This window comes from Prionailurus viverrinus, chromosome B1, assembly GCF_022837055.1.
Source record: "Prionailurus viverrinus isolate Anna chromosome B1, UM_Priviv_1.0, whole genome shotgun sequence".
Lineage (NCBI taxonomy): Eukaryota > Metazoa > Chordata > Mammalia > Carnivora > Felidae > Prionailurus > Prionailurus viverrinus.
The window spans coordinates 105,311,243-105,334,940 of NC_062564.1; the positions used below are offsets into that span (position 1 = coordinate 105,311,243).

Consider the following 23,698-nt stretch of genomic DNA (forward strand, 5'->3'; position numbering starts at 1 on the left):
CATCAAAGTGGACACAACAAATATTCCATTGGAAGGTGAGGTACATAGCTTGGAAGAGAAATGCATATGGGGAGTCAAGGGAAAGAAGTGGCAGTGAAAGCTGCAGGAGTAGATGAGTTCAGTATAAAAGAGGACACAGAAAGGAGATAAAGGGGATCAGTACTGAAAAATTTCTACATGTAAGGGGAAAGAAGAAGAAGTGGGGCCAACAGAGACTCAGGAGAAATGGTCAGAGGGTGAGTATGTGTATTCCTGAATCTAAGGGAAGAAAGAGTGCTAAAGAGAGAAGTGAGGGAGAATTTCTTGTCAATGACACCACATTGGTGATAGGCATATGATGCAGTAAAGGGAAGAGCTGACAAGAAATCACCGGACCACCTGGTGATGAGCAGGTTACTAATGAGCTTTAAAGGGTGGTTTGTGGGGCGCCTGGGTGGCGCAGTCGGTTAAGCGTCCGACTTCAGCCAGGTCACGATCTCGCGGTCCGTGAGTTCGAGCCCCGCGTCGGGCTCTGGGCTTATGGCTCAGAACCTGGAGCCTGTTTCCGATTCTGTGTCTCCCTCTCTCTCTGCCCCTCCCCCGTTCATGCTCTGTCTCTCTCCGTCCCAAAAATAAATAAACGTTGAAAAAAAAAAAATTTAAAGGGTGGTTTGTGAAGAGTGGGAGCAGGGTGGAATAATGCAAGGGAGAGTATAAAGGGAGGCAAGGATGTGGAGGCCCTGTGTAGATCTTTCTTTTAAGAAATCTGCCACAGGGGTGCCTGGGTGGCGCAGTTGGTTAACCATCCGACTCTTGATCTCAGCCCAGGTCATGATCTCACAGTTGGTGAGTTTGAGCCCCGCATCAGGCTCTGTGCTGACGGTGCAGAGCCTGCTTGGGATTCTGTCTCTCCCTCTCTCTGTCCCTCCCCTGCTTGTGCTCTCTCTCTCTCTCAAAATAAATAAATAAACTTAATAAAAAAAATTTTTTTTAATATGCCACAAATGGAGGGAAAAAGGATCGGAGCTGGGAAGGTAAACAGGTGGAGAAAAAACTTTTTCTCCAAGGGTGGGAGAAAAGAGTGGACTTAGGGAGATATTTGATGGAACAAGATCCTGGAAGAAAGTAAAGGAGAAAACCTGAAGTGAAGGGAGGAAAGCCACAGACTTCATGCCTGATGACCTTGGCCATCTCAGCAAAGTAGCTGAGGTCACCTCCATGATCCAGGGAGAATGAGTTTGATTTTGGAGGTTTGCCAAAAAAAGAAAAAAAAATACAGAAAGGAATTTGATAGCATATGGATTTGAGATAAAAGAAGGGATTTTTAAGAGACACTGAAGGTCCAGCTGAGGTTGGATTAAAGAAGTTTATCATATGAGTAACTTCTATTAGCTTCTAGATCATTCCTCCAATTTCCTGCCACAATCACCATCTCAAAACACCCTGTGCATCAAGTTAAGAGTTTGGCTTCTTCAGATAATCTGGGAAATAGTTCAAAAACTATCACGTTCCCTCTATGGCCCATAAAGGGAAGCAGAGTAAGGAATGTAGAATGTCTTCCAGAGATTTCTGGGAGTCCGTTATCTGTCTCTGTAATTTAGTTAGCTTATACAGTGATATCTGGAAAGAGAACATAAATATCTCAGGCTGATCAAGTGCAATTTGTTAATTGACATCATGTGAGAACTACTAAAAGGTAACTACAAACAATTTATTGGAGATGAGTGGAGTTATGATTCCTATGATTTGGGTCATTGTAGACATTTCCATACAGTCACTCCCATTGTTTCTCCAAGGACACAGAGTGCAGTGCCTCTCTACTTCTCTTTCCTCCTAAACCTCCTCCCTTTATCTTCTCTTGCCCATCCTGGATTGGCTTCCAAAATACAGAATAAAGGCAGAGAGGCAGCTCTCCTGCTTAGGTTAAAAGAGGTAGTAATAGGGATATGTTAGTTGTGAAAAACTACGTGTCCCCAGGGAGAACATAAGGACCTGCAAATATATCCAGGATCTTGTTCCCAGGTCAATCATAGGGTGTATTATGGGGTGTATTTTAGTTTAGCTTTTTTATTTTTTTACTGTCCAGGACCTTTTTTTTTGAGAGTACTAGGTTTTATTTGTTTTATTTTTCATTTACAAAAATGTTCTTAAAGTTTTTATTTTAATTCCAGTCAGTTAACATAGTGTTTTGTTAGTTTCAGGTGTACAGTATAGTAATTCAACACTTTGTACATCACCCTGTGCTCATCACAAGTGTCCTCCTTGGTCCCCATCACCTATTTACCCATTCCCTCACCCTCACCACTCCGGTAACTATCAGTTTGTTCTTTATAATTAAGAGTGTGTTTTTTGATTTGCCTCTCTCTCTGTCTTATTTTTTTCCTTTTCTTGTTTATTTCTTAAATGCCACATATGAGTGAAACCATATGGTATTTGTCTTTCTCAGACTGACTGATTTCACTTAGCATTCTACTCTGTAGCTCCATCCACGTCATTGCAAATGGCAAGAGTTCATTTTTTTTTAATCGCTGAGTAACATTTCACTACACAGACACACACACACACATACAAACACACACCACCTCTTCTTTATCCATTCATCAATCAGGGGACACTTGGGCTGCTTCCATATCTTGGCTATTGTAAATACGGCTGCTATAAACACAGGGGTGCATGTATCCCTTTGGGTGAATACCTAGTAGTGCAATTGCTGGATCTTAAGGTAGTTCTATTTTTAACTTTTTGAGGAACCTCCATACTATTTTCCACAGTGGCTGCACCAGTTTGCATTCCTACCAACAGGAGAGCACTCCATTTTAAATCTCTTTTTCATATGAATTGTGCCTGCCTCAAGCAATTGTTATATAAGAAAACAATGTAAGTACATTTAAAATTAGACATGTATTCCTTCATCCTTAAATTTGAGATGACTGCCAGAGACTGTTTTCTCATTGTTTATAGTTTATTCCCTGAATTACAGCAATGTGTATAGGAAAGTCACAATGCTTATTTCCTCCTTAGGCGACCTATTAGTTGGTCAAAAAATACGCTTCTAAGGCTATGCTGCCCTCAAGTGGCAGAGTAGGAGAATAATCAACTAGTTTTTTTTCTGGAGGGAAATTCCAGTCTGACTTATTTGACATAAGCATTAACTCTAGACAAAAGGAATGAAGGAAGTGAGGGAGGATGGGAGGAAGGGAGGAAGGGAGATTGATTATTATGTGCCAAGTCTGAAAGGCATGAAAGAAAAGGAAGGTTTTATGTCCCAATATTCCTCCAAAAGATATAGGAGTACAGTAATTGCAATAGTCACAAGCTTGTTTTTGTTAAGTGTAGAGTAATTGGCTTCTTGCACGTGGCTTTGGGGATGCAGCTGTGGGATCTAAGTTGAATTGGTTCCTTTGGGCCTTTGGGGCCAATCCTCAGCTGCTCTAGGGCAACCCCCTCATCAGAACTCATGACATCATCTTCCACAACAAAGGACTTACAGTTGTTTAGAAACAACGCACTCAGGGAAAACTCTTCCTCTTGTGGCCAAGACCTCAAAAAGGAGACGAGTAATTATTGTGATTACATTAATCACAAGGAAGGCTGTGGAGGATGGTATTGATGTGGATGACCTATAATGGTAGCTTTGAGGGGGCTTTGCTCTAATTGGCCACCATCAAGGCCCTCTGATGCATATGGCTAGCTTCCCAGGTTGTTGATGGAGAAAGGAGGAGACCACCCATCAAAGAGACTAGCAGACTCAGGGTTTGCTGGGTTGTTCTGGGCTTTATGAAGAAGATCCATTGCAGGGCTGTTAGGCTACTCAGACAGAAAGCCCATCCTGGAACAGGTGGGCCAGCTAAAAATGCACACTGTGTTGTCCCTTGTGGTCTGTTACATTGTTTCTGGTACTTTGGGTGATTTCAGTTCCTTGTGAATCTCCTTCAAAAATAAAAGATTTGTAGCAAAGAAATCTGCAAGGAGATTGTAGCAAGGAGAACTGTAGCAGTTCTCGTACACTGCTCTTGGGCACAGAGATAAATTGGGATAGTCTAATGAGTAAACTGAATTCATTCTGTAGCAGTTATCCATGAGAAAAGCCCTGGGAAGGACTCTGTGCTTAGTAAGTTGGGGTCTAGAATTAACTCTGCCACAAACTCATTGCATGACCATGAGCGAGTCGCTTAACCTTTCTGGGCTCTGTTTCTTCATCTGCAAACTGTGACATTGAGTTCAAATTAGTGGTTTACAGACTGGTGAGCAGAGAAGGTGTGCCTCATAGGCTATCACCAGGACACAGGGTCCATTCTTCCCTCCCTCTTTAAGCAACCAGGCCCACTTGGATTCATTTTATAAATCAGACTTTGAAAACCAATGGATTAGGGGCACCGGGGTAGCTCAGTCGGTTGAGCGTCCGACTTCAGCTTAGGTCATGATCTCACGGTTCGTGAGTTCAAGCCCCACGTCAGGCTCTGTTCTGATAGCTCAGAGCCTGGAGCCTGCTTCAGATTCTGTGTCTCGCTCTCTCTCTGTCCCTCCCCTGCTCATGCTCTGTCTCTGTCTCAAAAATAAATAAATAAATAAAAAAGAAAACCAATGGATTAGATGGTCTATACATCTTTCCTTTCCAGCTACATTATACTGTGATTGGGAAAGATACTTGAAATGTGATGGCAACACTTATTGATGAAGTTTTTATTTTTTACTGAATCTTTTAAAAATTATTGAAGTATAATTTACTTACAGTGCTACATTAGCTTCAAGTGTACTATATAATGATTCAACAATTCTATACATTACTCAGTGCCCATCACAATTAAGTGTACTCATGATGCCTCTTATCTATTTCACCCATTCCTCCCCCACCTCGCCTCCTCCCTGCTTGTTCTCTGTATTTAAAAGTCTATTTTTTTTGTTTGTCTTTCTGTTTGTTTTGTTTCTTAAATTCTGCATATGAGTGAAATCATATGGCATTTGTCCATTTCTAACACGCTTATTTCACTTACCATTATATCCTTTAGTTCTACCCATGTTGTTGTAAATGGCAAGATTTTACTCTTTTTTATGGCTGATTAATATTCCATTGTATATATATATACCACATCTTCTTTATTTATCTATAGATATACACTTGGGTTGCTTCTGTATCTTGGCCATTGTAAATAATTTGGCAATAAACATAGGGGTGCATAAATCTTTTCAAATTAGTGTTTTTGCTTTCTTTGGGTAAATACCCAGTAACCCAGTAGTGGAATTCCTGGATTAAATGGTAATCCTACTTTTAATTTTTTGAGGAACTTCCACACTGTTTTCCACAGTAGCTGCACCAGTTTGCATTCCCACCAACAGCTCACAAGGGTTCCTTTTTCTCTACATCCTCACCAACACTTGTTATTTCTGATGTCTTTTTTATTTTATTTTTTATTTTTTATTTTATTTTAGAGAGAGGGCATGTGAGTGGGAGAGAGGGGCAGAGGGAGAGAGAGAGAATCTTAAGCTCAGCATGAAGCCCAACGCAGGTATCGATCTCAGGAACCATGAACTGAAATCAAGTGTCAGACGCTTAACCAACTGAGCCACCTAGGTGCCCCAATCTTGTGTCTTTTTGTTAATATATTAAAAAATTTTTTTTATGTTCATTTATTTTTGAGAGAGAGAGACAGAGTGTGAGCCGGGGAGGGGAGAAAGAGAGGGAGACACAGATCTAAAGCATGTTCCAGGCTCTGAGCTGTTAGCACAGAGCCCAACACAGAACTAAAACTCACAAACTGTGAGATCATGACCTGAGCGGAAGTTGGACACTTAACCAACTGAGCCACTCAGGTGCCCTGTCTTTTTTTTTTTTTTTTAATCTTAAGTGAAATCACATATAGCTCTAAATCCAAACACTTTCCCATAAAATGAGTCCAATCTGACGCTGGGATGATTCACTTGTGTGTGTTGGAAGAGGAGAGAAGAAGGAAGGAGTATGAACCACTGTGGTCCCACAGCCCCTTGGATGACACAGGCCAAGGAAGGAACTAGGTAGAACTTACCAAGCAAATACAAGATAGTTTGAGGAGTGTGGGTATGTGGTTATACCCTGCCAGAAAAGCCAGCCAGAAAATGGTCACGGCTGAGGAATGGTCTGGAAAAAAATAGGAGGGAGAAGAGGCAGAACATCTCTTATCACTGTGTGCCTCAAATATATAATTACAAGGTCTTGTACATTATAAAGAAAAATACTCTTTATAGAGTTGAAAATCAAGATTTCTAGAAAATAGAGGAAAAATTTCTACTACATTGTATCTGGGGATTTGTAGCATTAGCGGCCATCATTAATAAAATTAATATGATTTATTTTCATCCAGAAAATTTTGCTCTTAAGTTAGCTTAAAAACAGGATATGATATAAAATGTGTACAACTTTATTTCTCAAACACAGAGTGCTTTTTCCTCTACAGTTTTTAAGTCAGGATGATATAAGTGTGGATGAGTGATAGGTGGGCTCTAGTCTCCTCTCTTGATAACAGGGGATACAGATTAAGCAACAGGTTGAGGGACTCAGAATCATGAAATATCCACGTTGTCATTCAAGTGTGCTGAGTGACTGCAGAAAAAAATGTCTTTCCTCTTGGTGGTTTCATATCTCTTGATATATTTATTAAGGGATTATAATTTATGAAAGTAATTGCCCAAACTGTAGTTCATAGTTATACGAATTTCTGAGGCCTGATTTGTATGCTCCTCCATTGATGCCTCTATTGATACCCCATTATTATGCTAAAAATGTAGTACAGATATAGTGAGAGAATATTCATCCGGTGAGGAAATATTTATTGAGCACCTAGCAGAGGCAAGGCATTTAAGTAAACAATATGGAAAATACAAAGATGGGCCAGGCACAGTCCTTGCCCACAAATCACATACAGTCTAGTAAAAAGCATTGTGTGTGAACAACTACAAAATAATAATTTTGTAATTACAAAAGTAGTCACTAGTATATAGTGACTACTAGAAACACAGGCTAATAATACGTGCTTCTTATATAAAGCTGAGGGTAGGATTTTAGGTAATTTGCTTGGGAAAGGGCTTATGAAGTAAATTGCATTTGGTCTGGGTCTTGAAGAATACATAAAATTTTGTAGGTAGAGATGGGAAGAGGGAACGTGCCAGAATGGCATGAGCAAAGCTGTAACAGTAGGAAAGACTGGCCAACATTCAATGGACAGCTAGGTGGGCAGAGGGGTGCAGAGGGAGTGAGAGGGACAGGGGAGGAGTAGAAGGCAAGTCTGGACAGGAAAGTTGGGATCATGTTACAGAGGTAATTGTATTTTGTGCTGAGTGGGTAATAGGTGTTGTCCAGGCTGCAAGCATGGAAACAATATACACAATGATTTAAAAGGGAAAGTGACAATCCAAGAATGCCTCTAGTAAACTATCATGTTAGTCCAGCTGTAAAATAATAAAGGTTTGAGCTAGACTGCTGGCATTGGAAATGGTGTGTGAGTGTATGTATGTGGGGGGTGGATATTGAAAAATGGAACTGGGGGCGCCTGGGTGGCTCAATCTGTTAGGCATCTGACTCTTGACTTTGGTCCAGGTCATAATCTCACTATTTGTGAGTTCAAGCCCCACATCAGGCTCTACACTGGCAGCATAGAGCCTGCCTGGGATTCTCTCTCTCTGCCCCACCCCTGCTCTCTCTCTTTCTCTCTCTCTCCCTCTGTCTCAAAATAAATAAACATTAAAGAAAAGAAAGAAAGGGGCGCCTGGGTGGCTCAGTCGGTTAAGCGGCTGACTTCGGCTCAGGTCATGATCTCGTGGTCCGTGAGTTCGAGCCCCGCGTCAGGCTCTGTGCTGACAGCTCAGAGCCTGGAGCCTATTTCAGATTCTGTGTCTCCCTCTCTCTCTGACCCTCTCCCACTCATGCTCTGTCTCTCTCTGTCTCAAAAATAAATAAACGTTAAAAAAAATTTTTTTTTAAAAAGAAAGAAAAACGGAATTTAATTCAAGGCCACTGCATACAGTAGAACAAATTGGACAAGAGGGAAAAGGTTAGAGTCCTACACATAAAAACGTTTTAGCCACTTTTCAACAGATGGGCCATATATATGTGTGTGTGATGTCAAAAATAATTAATGTGACATATGCAGGTATATTTGTAGCCAGAAATCCCTGGCATCTTTTTCCAAAGTATAGAACATTTTTTAAAACTGAAACAAAAAAGGGGTGCCTGGGTGGCTCAGTCAGTTAAGCGTCCAATTTCGGCTTAGATCACGATTTTGTGGTTAGTGAGTTCGAGCCCCACGTCAGGCTCTGTGCTGACAGCTCAGAGCCTAAAGCCTCTTTTGGATTCTGTGTCTCCCTTTCTCTCTGCCCATCCTCCGCTTCTGCTCTCTCTCTCTCTCTTTCTCTCTTTCAGAAATAATAAATGAATAAACTTAAAAAATTGAAAGCAAAAACAGTAATAATCATCTGGAAGCAGGGAGATGTAATTGGGTACTGTTAATCATTACTATATAAACAAGGTTGAGTATTTTTCCATTTCAGCAAATTACTAGAACAAGTGGAAAAACCCACTGGAGTACAGATATCCAGTCCATAAACAGAACAGGGTAATACAAATTACCCTGATTCCTTGTGACATGCAAACGGCTTGTCGTGCTTTTCTTACAAAAAAAAAGAGAAATGAGTAACAGAACCAACTCTTTTGTGTTTTACTTACCTTTTTATTATGCTAGTGAAAATGTCTTATTTTAGATGTAACTAGATAGTTGAAGAAAATGACTATCTAAAATTCCAAAAATTAAACAAAATGGTAACAAGATGTAGTGTTTGAATCAATCACTGACTGCAGGTTGAGGGCTCACTATGAAGGTGACTTTGGGCTAAATTTGGGGGGGAACCATGAGAAAGAAGAGACTCAGATCAACCATAGCGAGGCTTGAACCTGGTTAAACAAATCTGGTTAAAAAACAAGAGGAAACTAAAAATCAATAAATTATAACATTGTAGGCCATTGACATTATCAAGGAATTCATTCAGAGAACTTAGAAAATTCCCAATGCTCAAATTCCAAAATGGTATATAATTCCCCCACAAAATGGTCATGCCACAACAATTTGATATCATCAAAACTATGTTGGACTATAATGGAGGCCAATTTGCTGGGTTCACTCTCTTGGCTAGTGACCCACTACCTCAAACCAGTTTTGCAAACTTCTGTGGAAGTTATACCCTTGCAAAATTACAAATGGCAATGCCATGAACCTCATGGATTACTTGAAAGAAGTCAAAACTGGGATTTCTAATACTATACATTGTCAAGTGATTAGCAAAATGGCAGTTCAAAGGGGGGGGGGGTGAAAAGAATGTAGAAATCCCTAGAACAGAGTTTATGCTTCACAGAAGAGGTGCAGTTGTGCTGGGAATGACTTGTGTTCAGGATTGGTAGAGATAAGAGAAGGGAGGAATGGAAAGGGGAGAAAGAAGGAGGAAGGAAGGCATCCCAGTGAGGAGTCAGGCCATGCCTGATTTCTTGCCTCTGAACTCTTCCCACCCCCAGGCTTAGCACCACCTCAACCTGAGAGTCAAACCTTTTCTTGGGCAGTTCTGGCAAAGAGCAGTGAGCCTATTATTAAATGGCAGGTGCCATAGCAGGCATTTTATTCAATCATCATACCAAATCTATAAAAATATTTATTACTTTCCTCATTATTATATAAGAAATTGAGGCTTACAAAAATTAAGGAACTTTCATACGATCATACAGTTAGTGGCAGGAGGATAAAATTCAAGTTCAAAGGCTTTTACTATGGTAGATTCCCTCTCAGGCTCCCAACACACATTCTTAGCCCTGTGGTTTTTGGGACACAGGACTGGTTCACTTGATTCTATTTGGTGCTGATTGGGTGACCTAGTTTTCACAAGCTTCTTTCTTATTATAGGGAACAAATTCTATAACTATATTCCTGCTTGTCTTACTCTTTATGATTTCATCCTGCCCTTGATAAATTGCATGATAACCTAGCTCTTCTAGGATGGGAGCTTTTTCTTGCTATTGTCATATTTCCTCCTCCTCCCAGGGACAAAAATCCTACTCTTGGATTTCACCAAGAATTCTTGGACCCTACTACCACCTGTCAGTAGATATTCTAGGTTCTGTTTATCTGTATCCCTAGATTTCTCAGATGGCTGTCTTGGATCCCTTCATCTCTGTCTGTCATCCATAAGCTAGTCCATTCCCACTCTTGAAGTTTGGCTTTTTCTCAGGGGAACTGCTTGCCTGGATTGCCCCAAATTTTCTGTTCCCATACTTGTCCCAAATTCTTTTCTATTGGCTAGACTTGTTCCCTCTAGTACTAACTACATTTGGGGATCTGTCTCCCAAATTATTTACAATTCCATGTGTAGGTACTTTGCCAGTTCCTTTAGCTGTGTAACTGGGCTGTGTGTGACCCATAATGTAAGCGTGGCAGAACAGTAGTGGGAAAAAGCAGAGTGTGTTCTGGAGAGGTGCAGAGCTGACCTAAAAAGAGTGGGAGGGTGTGTATGACAGGTGTTGAAAGTAAAGATGGATTAGTGGGGTAGCAATTAAAAAGTTTTAAATGACAGGATGAGATCTTGGCTATAACCCAGTAGTGATGAGTAATTAGTATTGGATCCTAAGCCCCCTAGAGAGATTAGCCAGTGTGGAGGATGGACTAGAGAGGACTAAAGACAGAGAAACAAGGAAACCATTAAAGTTGCACAAACAGGAAGTGATGAGAGCCTGGATTAGAGTTCATCTGTGATAACCCACAGGAAAGAGATAAGAGACACAATCTGAAGCAAAAACTACAGACTCAAGAACAGACCAGATTTATAGGAAAGCAGAAATCAAGAATGACTGCAAATTCATAATTATGGTGGAGTCATAGGTAGAAGCGAGGGAATCTAGGAAGGGGAATCAAACATTGGAAAATAAAAATAAAACCCAAGCTTTCTTTCCAAGATGTTTCATTAATAATACTGATTATTTTTGAGAGCATTGCTAGCAAGTATTCAATCAGAAGGGTGTGTTAAAATCAGTTAAATTGTCAAAATGAGGCTAGAAGGCAAGTGAGAGATCAGGGCTAAACACATCAATTTGGGAGCAGAAGCCATAAATATGGATGAGAAAACTGTAAGGGAATTAAAACCTAATTTGTCAAAAATCCTACAGTTTTACACAATACTCTTCTGGGTCTGGGCCTCTTCCAGGCTGGTGGCCAAGAACAGGCAAGGGAGTTACAGATGGACTGAATAAGTATAAATAAGAAAATCTGTTGTATAACTTGGCTATAAAAAAAAAAAATCCACCTCTCTACTCACACATGGTCTTTCTAGTGCTTGAGAAGTTTGATGATATTACGCCTGGATGAGCGTTTCTGATCTCTTCCCACTGAGAAAAGCTGCAGATACTACTCAAGGGATCATTCCCTTTGGGTGCTAAAATGTATTCTCCCACAAGAGGTGTCCAAATGCCTCTTTTCTTAGATCAAATGCAACAATTACCTGAATTTAACCCTCAGCTGTGTTTATTTCTTATTCTTAATTCTCCTTTCCAAATTTATATCATGTGACCACAATAAGCAAGCCATTGATTCATTAGTGTCTGCACCTGTAAAATGGGAACATTAAGAACTGATTTCCTTTTTGGTGAAGAAAGAGGCATCTTAAGTCAATACAGAATTTACACTTTGAACAAGATGTTCTGAGGAACTGCGGATTGCTCATTTTAGCGTGCTACTTTTAGATTGTGTGCTCAGAGACTACTGACTGGGGTAGCCCATATAACTTTTATGTAACTTCAGGACCAAACTAGGCTTCTTTTAATTCTGATCCTAATTAAAATTAAAAAAAATAAATAACAGGAAGAAAGAAAGAAAAATGAGGATCTTTATGGGGGGGGGGTTCTTTTGTGGGGAGGAAACTTTTTGGATATGAACTGACATTTGCCCAACAGTTTTCTGAGTTCAGCAAATAACTCAGCACACATGGATTAAATTTCCAATGAAAAATATGGAGCTTACAAAGTAAATGGAAAGTACTTGGCAGGACATATATTTACATCTGATGAAGGGAAATTTGGGGGGGGGGTAGTGGGCCAAACATGATTAATGCATCTTCACTCATCACCATAACAGAAATTGCCAGTTATCACTGGCACTGTGATGTGGCTTTCTCTAAGAAATCAGCACCACCCTGAGAGGAATCTGACTTCTGTGTGAGCTCTGTGTGTGTGTGTGTGCGTGCTTGTGTACAAACTTAGTGCACAGTTATGCCTTACAAGTGAATCAATCATTGAATAAATGAAGACCTTTTATAATATAGAAACCAGTTTATAAAATGCAGGGGAAAAAATCTGATATTTGATGTGTGTGCTATGATTCTCTGCTTTAAGATATGAGTCTGAAGATAGGTCTCTTTTCTCATTGTGATGACATTTTTAGCACAGTAAGAAAATGAGACTCTTTAGTCACACAGCTAATAAATGAGAGAACAGAAATTCAAACCCGTGGCTGTTTCATTTGAAAGTTCAAGCTTTTTTCCACTACGTTTGCCACCTACAGTAAGAAAAATGGTGCAAGTGGAGACACAAAGCAGGAGGCTGTGGGGAACAGCCAGACTACAAAATATATCTTGCTGATTCTATATCTACATCATTACTAACATTCAAAGGAAAGGCACTATATTAGCAAGCACTCACCCAGTGACGAAAAATAAACTCAGCCTCACAGAGATTGTAGTGGCTTGCCGAAAGTCACAAGGCTAGTGGGAGAACACAAGACTTGTGACCTGGGAGAGCCAGAATTTGAACCGAGAGATATGTAACTTAAAATTTCAGGTAATAGGCAAAACATTTTCACTCTTGATACTCCTTTAAATCCAACAACAATCCTAGAAGAATGTTAGAAATTATAGAAATAAATTGGAGTCAACACATAAGAGTCAGATTTGCTAGGCCTCCTTGTGAGTTATTTCAGACAAATAAGCTCTTGCATCTTGCAAGGAGGGGGAGATAGAAAGAAAAATATATATAAAATATTGTATTTTCCCAAATGGGAAACATAAGGGTACAGATTTTACTTGCAGGCTCAGATATCTTTTTGTATATATGGTAAATAGTATTCTGTCTTCTTTCGTTCTTTTATGTTCTTATGAAGGTCTCCATCAGAAGAAGCTGGAATAACTCCTACATCAGAATTTCTGCAGAGATTAAACAGAATTTTACAAGTAAACCTGCCATGGTGTTCAGGACAATTTTCAGAGTGCTATGAAGCTCACCAGGACTGCATTGTGGGGTCTACCCCTCAGAATAATTCAGTTTTGGGGACACCATTATTTCCCTTCTCATACTTTCTCAAAAAAGGGGAAATTCCATACCTCTCACAGATAGGACAATATACTTCTAGATGCCTCCTGTCCCTTCTTTCATGGGAAGGGAAGGCTAGCTAATTTGATTGGTGGAGAGCCTAAACACCATTGAACCATGATTTTTCCAAATACTATGGTTAGTGAATGGAAAAGTTTGTGATGGCCAATCATTTCTCTTGCTGTCTTGTACTGGCTGTGCTCATGGGTGGTGGGGTCACTTATGCTTCAAGATCTAGGAAGCAACTAAATTTTCCCCAGGTAGGCCTAGCTGGGCTTCTGTTCTCCTTGCCAGCCTTCTTGGCTGTGAATGGGTGAGTCAGGTTGGCCCATCACCAAATGCCAAATAGCCTTAATAAATGTTCATTCCTAAAAGGAAGTGCTAGTTTAGCCTCAGGTCCAAGTCAAATTGTCTAGCCCACCTTTACTGTGAGTAAAATTGGTAATTTGTAGTTAAAACCTCTAAAAGGAAGGTGGGATGTGTGAGTGTTATTCTAAGCCTAGAACATTTGGGACCTTTGAGATAGGCATTTTACTCCTCTGCTGTCTTAAAAACTTTGGCATAGCATAACCATCAGCAGGATCTGGCTCCCTATTCTTAAGAGTCATGGGTTTGTTCTGCTTTTTTCTTTGCTTCCCGCACAAAAGGCACATAACAAGTATCTGTTGATTGATTAGAGTAAGTTGCTAAACAGCAACTGGTGTTTAAATTAATCCTACTTGAGCCAAGACCGCTGGCCTAAGGCACAGAGCAAATCTCTGAAATCAGACATAGTCATCTTCACATCAGAGAACAAAATGTTGTATTTTATGATGAAGGGGGAGGAGAAACAGGAAAAGGTACTGATGGGTCTCACTGGAACCAGAAAGTGCTCAGTCCAAAGGCCCACTACGGTTTTCTGCCACCTCTCAGAGTGTTACGCTATCAGCCAGGCAGGTCCAAAGAGGTAAATGGTCATGGGACTCAAAACAAATGAAAAGATTCAGTGTACCCTGGAATTTATGCTGACATTCCTCTGAGAAAAAAAGCACAAGGAACCTTTGTGATTGATTGGTTCATTCAGTCATTTATTGACAAGGAATTATAAAGCAACTACTCTTTTAGGTAAAACAGTTTTCTCTGCATATGCACATGCCTTCAAAAGGAAGGGAACCCGTAGGAAGATTGATGTGGTCATAGGTCAAATCATACTCTCCAAGTCAGCTTTACCAATACTAAAGCTCATTTATTTTAGGTCCACCCACCTAACTCTGGTCTATTTCTTTTTTTTTTTCTTTTTTAATGTTTATTTATTTTTGAGAGAGAGACAGAGTGTGAGTGGGGGAGGGGCAGGGAGAGGGGGAGATACAGAATCTGAAGCAGGTCCAGCTGACAGCTGTCAGCACAGAGCCTGATGTGGGGCCTGAACCCACGAACCATGAGATCATGACCTGAGCAAAGTCCAACGCTTAACCAACTGAGCCACCCAGATGCCCCTCTGGTCTATTTCTTTTTTTCTTTTTTAAATGTTTATTTATTTTTGACAGAGAGAGAGAGAGAGAGAGAGTGCAAACGAGGTAGGGGCAGAGAGGAGGGAGATACAGAAAGTGAAGCAGGCTCCAGGCTCTGAGCTGTAGTCACAGAGCCCAACACGGAACTTGAACTCATGAACCATGAGATCATGACCTGAGCTGAAGTCGAAGTCAGCTTAACTGACTGAACCACCCAGGTGCTTCCTTCTGGTCTATTTTTTAATTTGTTCAGAAATTAAAAGAAGAAGGGGATGATTACTTATTGCCCCTCAAAATTTCAAAACATGCTTACTGAATAAAAAACAATTTATGGAACTTTTTCTTAAAACATTTGCTAGTGTAGACAGGTTTCCACCAACCACATTCTTGATAAGTATTGATGGACAGTAATTGGATGTTACACTCCCTGCCATGTTCATTCCTATGATGCAACTAGCTGAAGAACCATATTAGCCATAGCATGGAGGAGACCAAAAGAAGTTGTCCAAATATAAGGTCACTCTGCTTCCACATGGAGGTGACCACTGAAGACAGGTTGTGCTTGGCTAAGGTTCTCAAGAAGTTTAAGGTTTCCATTCAGGACTTATATATATGGAAAGATTATCAAAGTGCCTGCAGTAGGGTCCCCTCCCTAAGGAAAGAAAAAGAAGCCTCAAGGCAACCTAGCTATACACATACATGACAACATCCCTCATGACCTTGTAACATGAGACCACTTAATCAGACTGCATACTTGTGTGTTACCTTTTTTGGAGACAAAGAAGTAAAAAATACATTGAAAACTACACCATGCACCATGTGGCATTCGGGGCTCAGATCTTTGGGTATGAACCCAACTGAGTGGTGCTGGTAGGAATGAAGTTGCTTCCTGGAAAGAAAAACCTCAGTGCCATGACTTTCTGGGCGAGAATCCTGCTACATTCCAAGTTGCACACCATGCAGAATGACTTCAATGACTTAACCCTAGAAAACTCTTGAAGCAAATATAACTAAATGCCTACCTTAATCATAACAAAATGAAAAACTTTATCCAAGCATTTAACTTTGAACAATCACTTCCTACGTGTTCCTTACGTGACATTTGAGGACTTCAAGCAAAGCTCTTTCTGTATTCCCCTGTTTTCAAAACATATTCTTGGTAACCAAATAAACTAACCTGCTAAAAAGGATTATTGACTCCTAGCCAGTTAAATGTCAGAATCATTCACCAAAAAAAAAATACCCACCTTGGTTCTGGAGTGTTGGGTCTGTAGCTCTCTGCTTTGGCAATAACTGGATATAGCAGAACCAGTTTTCTATTACCAACCCTCCAGTTACAACGATAAAATAAAGTTATCTGCACTTGGAAGTATATTTATCTTTCTAATGTTTGCAAACACATTTGTGATTGGGGAGGAAAGGGGGTGGTTAGGGTAGATACATACATCTTGTCTAAGGGAGGTATCAAAATTTTTAAAGGTATATAGTAAAAAGAGAGAGAGAGAGAGAGAGAGAGAGAGATTTGTAAAACCCAATCCTGTTTTTGTTAGTGAGTACTGAGGAGCACTACAAACAGAATTAGTCACTAGCAACTGTGTCATAGGTCCCGATCAGAAACAATCGGACTACTGGGACTCCTGATTGGCACAAATGGAAGCCCAATATTCAAAAGTTTCTCAATAAGGTGTGTCTATTCCTATTTTGCTCCCACTAAATTGTGAGCACCTTAAATCAGAAGCGCAGTTTATATCCATCTATAAGTTTGTGCCTGTTATGTGGTAGGCACTTGACAAGTTGTTAAGCGAATAAAAGCTGTTGATAATTTATAAGTCAGAGGTAAAATAGATTTCAGGTAAAGCTTTTGCTAGATGAGTAATGGATACAAATATCAAGCACGTCTGCAGGAAGGGTGATGAATATAAGTTATTCATTTTTGCGTTTATTATTAAACAGAAGCCCTAGGGAACAGACATACATGGCACTTAATGTTGTTAATTAAAAGTAGATGAAACTATAATTGAAACTATGAAAGCATCCAATCTTTTCCTTATGTTAAGCACCTGATTTTTAAATGCAAATAATAAAATATTCCCACAAAGCAATTCTATTAAACTTCACTCCACATCCTAAAAAAAGCAAGGTTCTCATCTGTTCTGTTGCCATTTGTATTAATTTTTAATGTTTTAAAGAATAACAGGTATAGGGGCACCTGGTTGGCTCAGTAGGTGGAGAATGTGATGCTCAGGGTTGATCCTGGGATTGTGGATTCAAGCTCCATGCTGACTGTAGAGATTACTTAAAAATAAAAATCTTAAAAAAAATAAAGTATTAAAAAAATAAACTCTGTAATCAACTTCTAAATAAACAGCTATTTCTGTATATATTAATGATCTTATAGAAAGAACACTCAGGACTTAATAAAACCCCAGAAGACTTTAGAAAATCCTGACTCACAAGAACATAGTGCTTATTTGGTTTCAGGCCATTGGCTACTTCATTGTTGAAATTTTCCAAGTCAGATAGCGTTACATTTGGAATATGCCAGCGAGCATTAATAACAATGACCATAAATGAAAAGTTGGCCTTTCCCAGTCAGATGTAAGGCTAAGCTTTCCAAATCCAGGCAGCAGAGGGCAGTGAAAGCACTGTTAATTGATCATATAAACATTTTATTACAATCTGGAGAGAAATATTGTATTACAACTTACAACTGCATTTTCCATTTTAAACACCACACATGTAAGTAGTTTGAAAAACAATACATCTTTAGCGTCAGATGCATTTTTGAAGCCATCTAGAATGTTTAGAAAGTGCAATGAGATATCTATCCAGCATTTCAGGGACTTACAGTTCACTTTAATATAACAGAAAATGTTTTAGAGGATAAGACTACATTGTGACCTTGGTCTAAAATTTACCTGTGTGGTGCAGGAGATACTAAAACTGTGCTAACCTATCAGACAGAGTGCTGTGCTTATTTATATTAGCATAGAGTTTAAGAGCTTCAAGGGGCCCTTAAGGTCAACTGACGGTCATGGAAAGGTTACTAGAGTCTCTCAACTGGACAGTGGCTAAGGTATAATCAGAACAGAGGTCTTCTCGTGCCTCTCACTTTAAAGTTTGTGCCGTACAGGATTTCATAATACTTAAGAGTTAGATTCAGGACCTCTGATGTTTTTCTCAGAGTTCAGAGGTCTTAGGAATCCTCAGGTGAAAAACGCAGTAGTGTTCAAAATCACTCCAATCTTGTTTCTGCAAAAGTTCTCAAGAGGTGAGGACAAAATAAACCCAGTAATGTTACACATTTTAATCAATATATATTCCATGGTTTTCAAAAGTAAGACCCCGCCACTCCCTGACTCCAACGCCAGCTAAGAAGAAGACACTGTTCTTTTACCTCAGCAAATGCATGCATATCTGGTCCCATTCTTGGCATGCTCCAGCCCTATATCGTGGTTAGAAATCTTACTAAAGGGGACTGGACGTGGATATGAATGCTTTCTTAGCTGTGACCTTCTAAAGCCTGGGCTTCAGTCTGAAAGATCTGTCACTCACTTTCCTTACTGAGTTAGGTATGTCAACATCAGGTAAAATGGTTAAATGGCTAATGGTAAAATAATAATAACCTTTAGGGGAGAGGATCTCCGTGAAGCCACAACACTGCTACACCAGATCCAATGAAACATTTTGCCTCTGTACTTTGTTGATCTGTCTGGAACACATGATGTCTGATTGGCATTAGCAAGCTCCAGGGTTGCCAGTGACATTCTCCTGACCCTGCAGGAGTTCTTCCTTCTTTAAAGAACACACACTAAGCCTGGGGCCCAGGACCTCTTGCTTTCATTTTCACTAGTTGGCTTCTCAGCCTGCTTGCTCTGTTCTAAGTCTGTAGTCTTTCAGTGAGTCAAGGGCCAGGCTGAATTCCCAGAGCAAATTCCTCCAAAGCCAAACAAGGAAATGTTCAACGAGTCTTTGGAAACCAATAGCCAAGAGCACTAGGTTATCTTATTTGGAAGTTAATATATTGGATGTTGCACATTTTTCACCAAAATTAGACATTTTATGGATTAGCTATGTATCTTCACTACATCACATTCTCTAACAAAGGTTAAAGGTGCATGAACAGATCTATGTTTCAAGTAGACACTACATTTTTTTTTTAGGGTATAAAAGTTTTTCAAGCCAAGTCAACAGGAATACCACCTAGTGGCCCAGTTTTTAACTACAGACTTTAGTTAAAATGCTGTGTATCCTATTAGTTTTTGAGGAGATGCCTGATACCTAAGGGAATTATCCAGAGGCGTGTGCCAAAATCATAGGGAAAACATGGAGCCTCTTTGTAGAGAAACTATCAAGTACTATTCTATATCTCTTTTACCCAGATGGCAAATAATTCTCTAAAAATGACCATGGATGGGGGCTTCTCCATTGTGCTTTCACTTGGGCTGGCCAGAAAAGCCACAGAGCCTCCAGCCAATAACCAAGTGGAGCTTTGTTTTCTTGTGTGCTGACATGTGTTACCATCCAGCAAGGATTAGGCTCTGGGCATGACCTGCTGGTTTGGAAACCTGAAGCCAGGATATTCAGAATCCCGCCTCTTAGACATACCCCAAACAACAAAGGGAAGCTATTTGTTTGGAAAGTCCAGTCTCAAGGACTGTCAGAACTAAGAGGTCAACTGTAGAATTATCGGGAAGCTCAATGAATACCTTATTTACACGGCTCCTCTGTAAAGTTTTGTTCCCATGGGGAGAGACAGAGAGAGAGAGAGAGAGGGAGGGAGGGAAGAAAAAGGAAGAAAGTAGGGAAAGAAAAGAAAACAAAACAGGCAGTATAAAGTGGGAGTTAAAACGGGCTCTAAGTTAAAACCCACTTACTAGCTGAGTTCAATCACCTAAGTCTCTGTCTTCTCAAATATTAATGATATGTAAGTTACAGAACTGCTATTAAGAATTCATTGAGGTAATCTCTATAAACTACTTAGTGCGGTGCCTGGAACATGTCAAGTATGCTCAGTGAAGGTTAACCATTATTACTGTTATTTTTAAGTAATTAAATAAGAAGGAGGGAAAAGATGTGCCTATCGTGATGTACGATTCCTTAATCACTACCATTTTGTTAGCTAATCATTCAGAGCCTTGTGAGGAAAGACCAACAATCTGAGTACATCAGTGAATTTGGTCTCCCATCCAAGTACTAACCAGGCCCGACCCTGCTTAGCTTCCGAGATCAGACGAGATCGGGCGCCTTCAGGGTGGTATGGCCGCAGACAGTGAATTCGGGTGCCATAAGAACCTCATCAATCTATTCAACCTACATGTATAGAATTTAGAACCTGGGACACAGTGGATCACCATTTGTTCAGGCTGCACCATGAACAAGGGAAACTGGTGGAGGGAACCTTTCACTTCACAAGGCCTACACCCTGGCTATGGGTTGCATCACCCCAGAAAAAGAAATGGGAATTTTGTTTGTTGGTTTTAGTTTTGCATAAATGTTCCATGTGAACTAGCAGCAGCCCTGGGACCCAATTCCAAATCCCACAGCTTTTATTTAGTTATTTATTTATTTATTTATTTATTTATTTTTGAGAGAGAGGGAGAGAGAAAGAGAGCATAAGTGGAGGAGGGGCAGAGAGAGAGAGAGAGGGAAAGAGAGAATCCAAAGCAGGCTTCATGCTCTCAGGGTGGAGCCCAATGTAGAACTCCATCTCAGGACCTTGGGATCATGACCTGAGCCAAAATCAAAAGTTGGGTGCGTAACCAGCTAAGCCACCCAGGTGCCCCCCATATCCCACAGCTCTTTATGATTATGACCAAACCCTCCAGCCATACCCTGACTTCCATTCTCCAGATGAGACTGTAGAGAAGTTCCTTCCCTAGGATCTACCTGGGTAAGGAGGGAGCTATGTTTCAGAGTCCAGACTCTGGGAAAGAGGAACCAGTTCAAACAAGCCTCTGAAACCTTGGGACTCCACCCAGAAACTGAAAAGGATGGGACACTCTTCCTTTTCTTTCTCATTAGAGAGCTCATACCTCAATTCTGCCCAAAAGGTATTGCTTGAGTACTGAAGTGTGGGAGCTAGAGGGAAAGATGATGGAAATAAACCACATTTTCTGCCTCCCCTTTCATTCTAGCAGCCCGAATGAACAGTGAAGAACTTCATAGCCAACTTTTGTCATTGAATCCCTCTGTCTGAAATTCTATCCTCTGATTGACCTAGATTAATCCTGCTTGTCCTGTCAAACTTAAATTTCCATGATGTGCAATCCCATCCAAGAATGAGGTAGGGCCTTTCTATTTCTTCTTTGCATCTTGGACATTCTTCCTGGAATGTAAATCCATGAGGACAGGACCTATGCCTGTCTTGTACACAGTTTTAATCTCAGCACCCACAGCGGTACCTCATACATAGCGGACGTTTGGCAAATATTGTTGAATGAGTATATAAATTATTCAGTACAGATAAAGGAAGGGAGAAAATATTATGCAGCCACACTGCCTTCTATATGGCAAATAGAAAGTGGATTCTAGAACATGAAAGCCCCTTGCCTGAACACCAGGAAGGATTTAGGTATGAACAAGATGGGCCTGCACTTGAATTTGGGGGTGCATGAAAAGGAAAGGCATACTCTGAACAACAGAGAGCAAGAATATCCCAGAACTGGAGTGTGGGGGAGAAGCAGGAAAGATGACATGAGGAAGAGAATCAGGAGGCAGAAGAGAAGACTGGCAGACATCGGAGTGCTCTGTGAGGGGAAGCAGACAATGAGAAAGCCCTGGTGATGGGTACCAGATAGACCTAAAGCAGGAATGTGCCCTGCGTCATTTGAAGTTTACTGCTGTGCTCTCCCATGACCCCAAAACTCTCAGTTCAACTTCTGAAACACAGAGTCAGTATAGTAACCTTGTTTTCATGATTGCTTTGTGTGGGAGGAGGAGAGACAGACCAGGGTGTGGGAGGGAACAGAAGAGAAAGAGTTGTGTCCCAACCTTGGGTCTGTGTCAGAACAGAAATAAAAGAACAGCTGCAAGAGACAGAGAATATCAGACAGCAGGAAATCAGAGCAAAGCTGACAGAGAATGTAACAAGAATCCTGGGGACATGCTTTGGACTTCAGAGAGACATGAAATGGGAGTTTTGTGCTGCTAATCTCAAAGGGCCAGGAGGTCCCAGCTAATACCTGGGACACATTATGCATTTTGCCATAAAGGTTATTGTTCTCATCTGTGATGCCTTTTGGATTATGAGTCCCTTGAAGGCAGGGATTTTCTTATTTGTAAGAACATCAGAATCTCTAGCACAGTGTCTAACAGAGAGTAGTTACTATTCATTGAATGAATAGATGAATGGCTATCATGGATCTTCTCCATTTTGAACTACCTACAATTAATGAAAAAATCCGATGGGAATGAAGGAGAAAGGAAGAGAGAGAGACAGAGAAAGAGAAAGATGGAGAAAGAATAAGAATTGTACCCTAATATATAAAATCTGAAGGTTTCCTCAGGCAATGTTTTCTCCCTTATCTCTGGTTTATCTCTCAATCTCTAAAACTTCCCTTGGCATCAGCTCCATGTTCTAGAATTAGGTTGAGTGGAGCCAAAGACTGGGGAATGGTCTTTACAGGTGATCCTCCTTTTATGCACAGCCCAACCACATCCCACTAGTCTACAATCCCAACTCAGTGAAAGCCATGGATTGCCTGGACAGGACGTGATTAGAAATAGTCACATTTCAAGGACAGGATGTATCCAGGACAGCTTTGGCCTCTAAACTACTGAGTTTTCCTACAGCTAGTATTTAAAGATGAATACAAGTTTTCCAGAACTGTATGCAAAAAACTTAATGCAAGTTGTTAGGTCAGAAGATCAGGAGAGACAACCCTATGATGAAGGTCTGACAGACAATGGAATGAATCTTAACAACATTTAATACTAATTTTAACAAGCTAGTTGATCCTCATTTCCCTGTGTTTTTGATTAATCGACAGAAGGAATAAGTAAAATCTAATATTTTTTAAGAAGTTAAAGGTACAAAACTTAAAAAAAAATTGTTGGCACCAGATCTAAATACATGAAAATCCCAAAGTCATTGTGTTTTTCTTATTGTTGAAGTTACATTAAATATTGACATAGCAGTTAATGATAACATAGATCAGTAAGTCAGGCAAAATGATTTCTGATTCTGGTGGCCTGTGTGAATATACCATTAAACTGAAATAATCCACCTCTGAAATTGTAGATAGGATTAAAGTTTAGTTCTTCCTAGATGAAAACATGCTTAAGTAGGACATAAAGTACTGTCTGCAAACTCACTGTAATGATCTAACAGGATAGGTATCTGCCCAGGACGCCTCGTACAAAGTATCTGACTTTGGACACAACAATGTACTCTCTCACTAAAAGTGTTATAGAAGTTCTCCTTTCTTAGAATCAAATGCAGTAATTGAGTTCATTCTTAGACATGTTTAACTCTCATCTACACCCATGTTTCAAAAATGTCCTCTCCTTCACTTCTCTCTTCATATGATGGGACAAAACACATCTCTCTAAGGCAAGCTCAGTGATGTGTGGTTGCAATATAGTTAGTTCTTACACAATGGCTGTACCCACAATTTCACTTGGTCCATGGTTTATTTGCCCTCAGATTCTGGACATCACAATGGTTTGCATTCCCCAAAGCCAGGATCATGGCTAGTGGGTGGTAGAAAGAAAAGTGCCTGTCATTCTGCAACGATATGACCTGCCAGCAAAGTGTGGATAAGCTCAAGAAACCATTTCCAAACATGGAAACAGGACTGAATCAGTTTGGGGCATATGGAAGCTTTTGCCAGTTCTTAATTTTGCCAATCTCCCTAGATGA

At 40.2% G+C, this 23,698-nt stretch overlaps 1 protein-coding gene across 2 annotated transcripts in view; it reads right to left on the reverse strand.

Moving 5' to 3' along the window:
- Positions 1 to 23,698, reverse strand: part of SYNPO2 (synaptopodin 2) — a 172,061-nt gene that overhangs the window by 73,000 nt on the left and 75,363 nt on the right. The gene's annotated exons all lie outside the window — the stretch shown is intronic.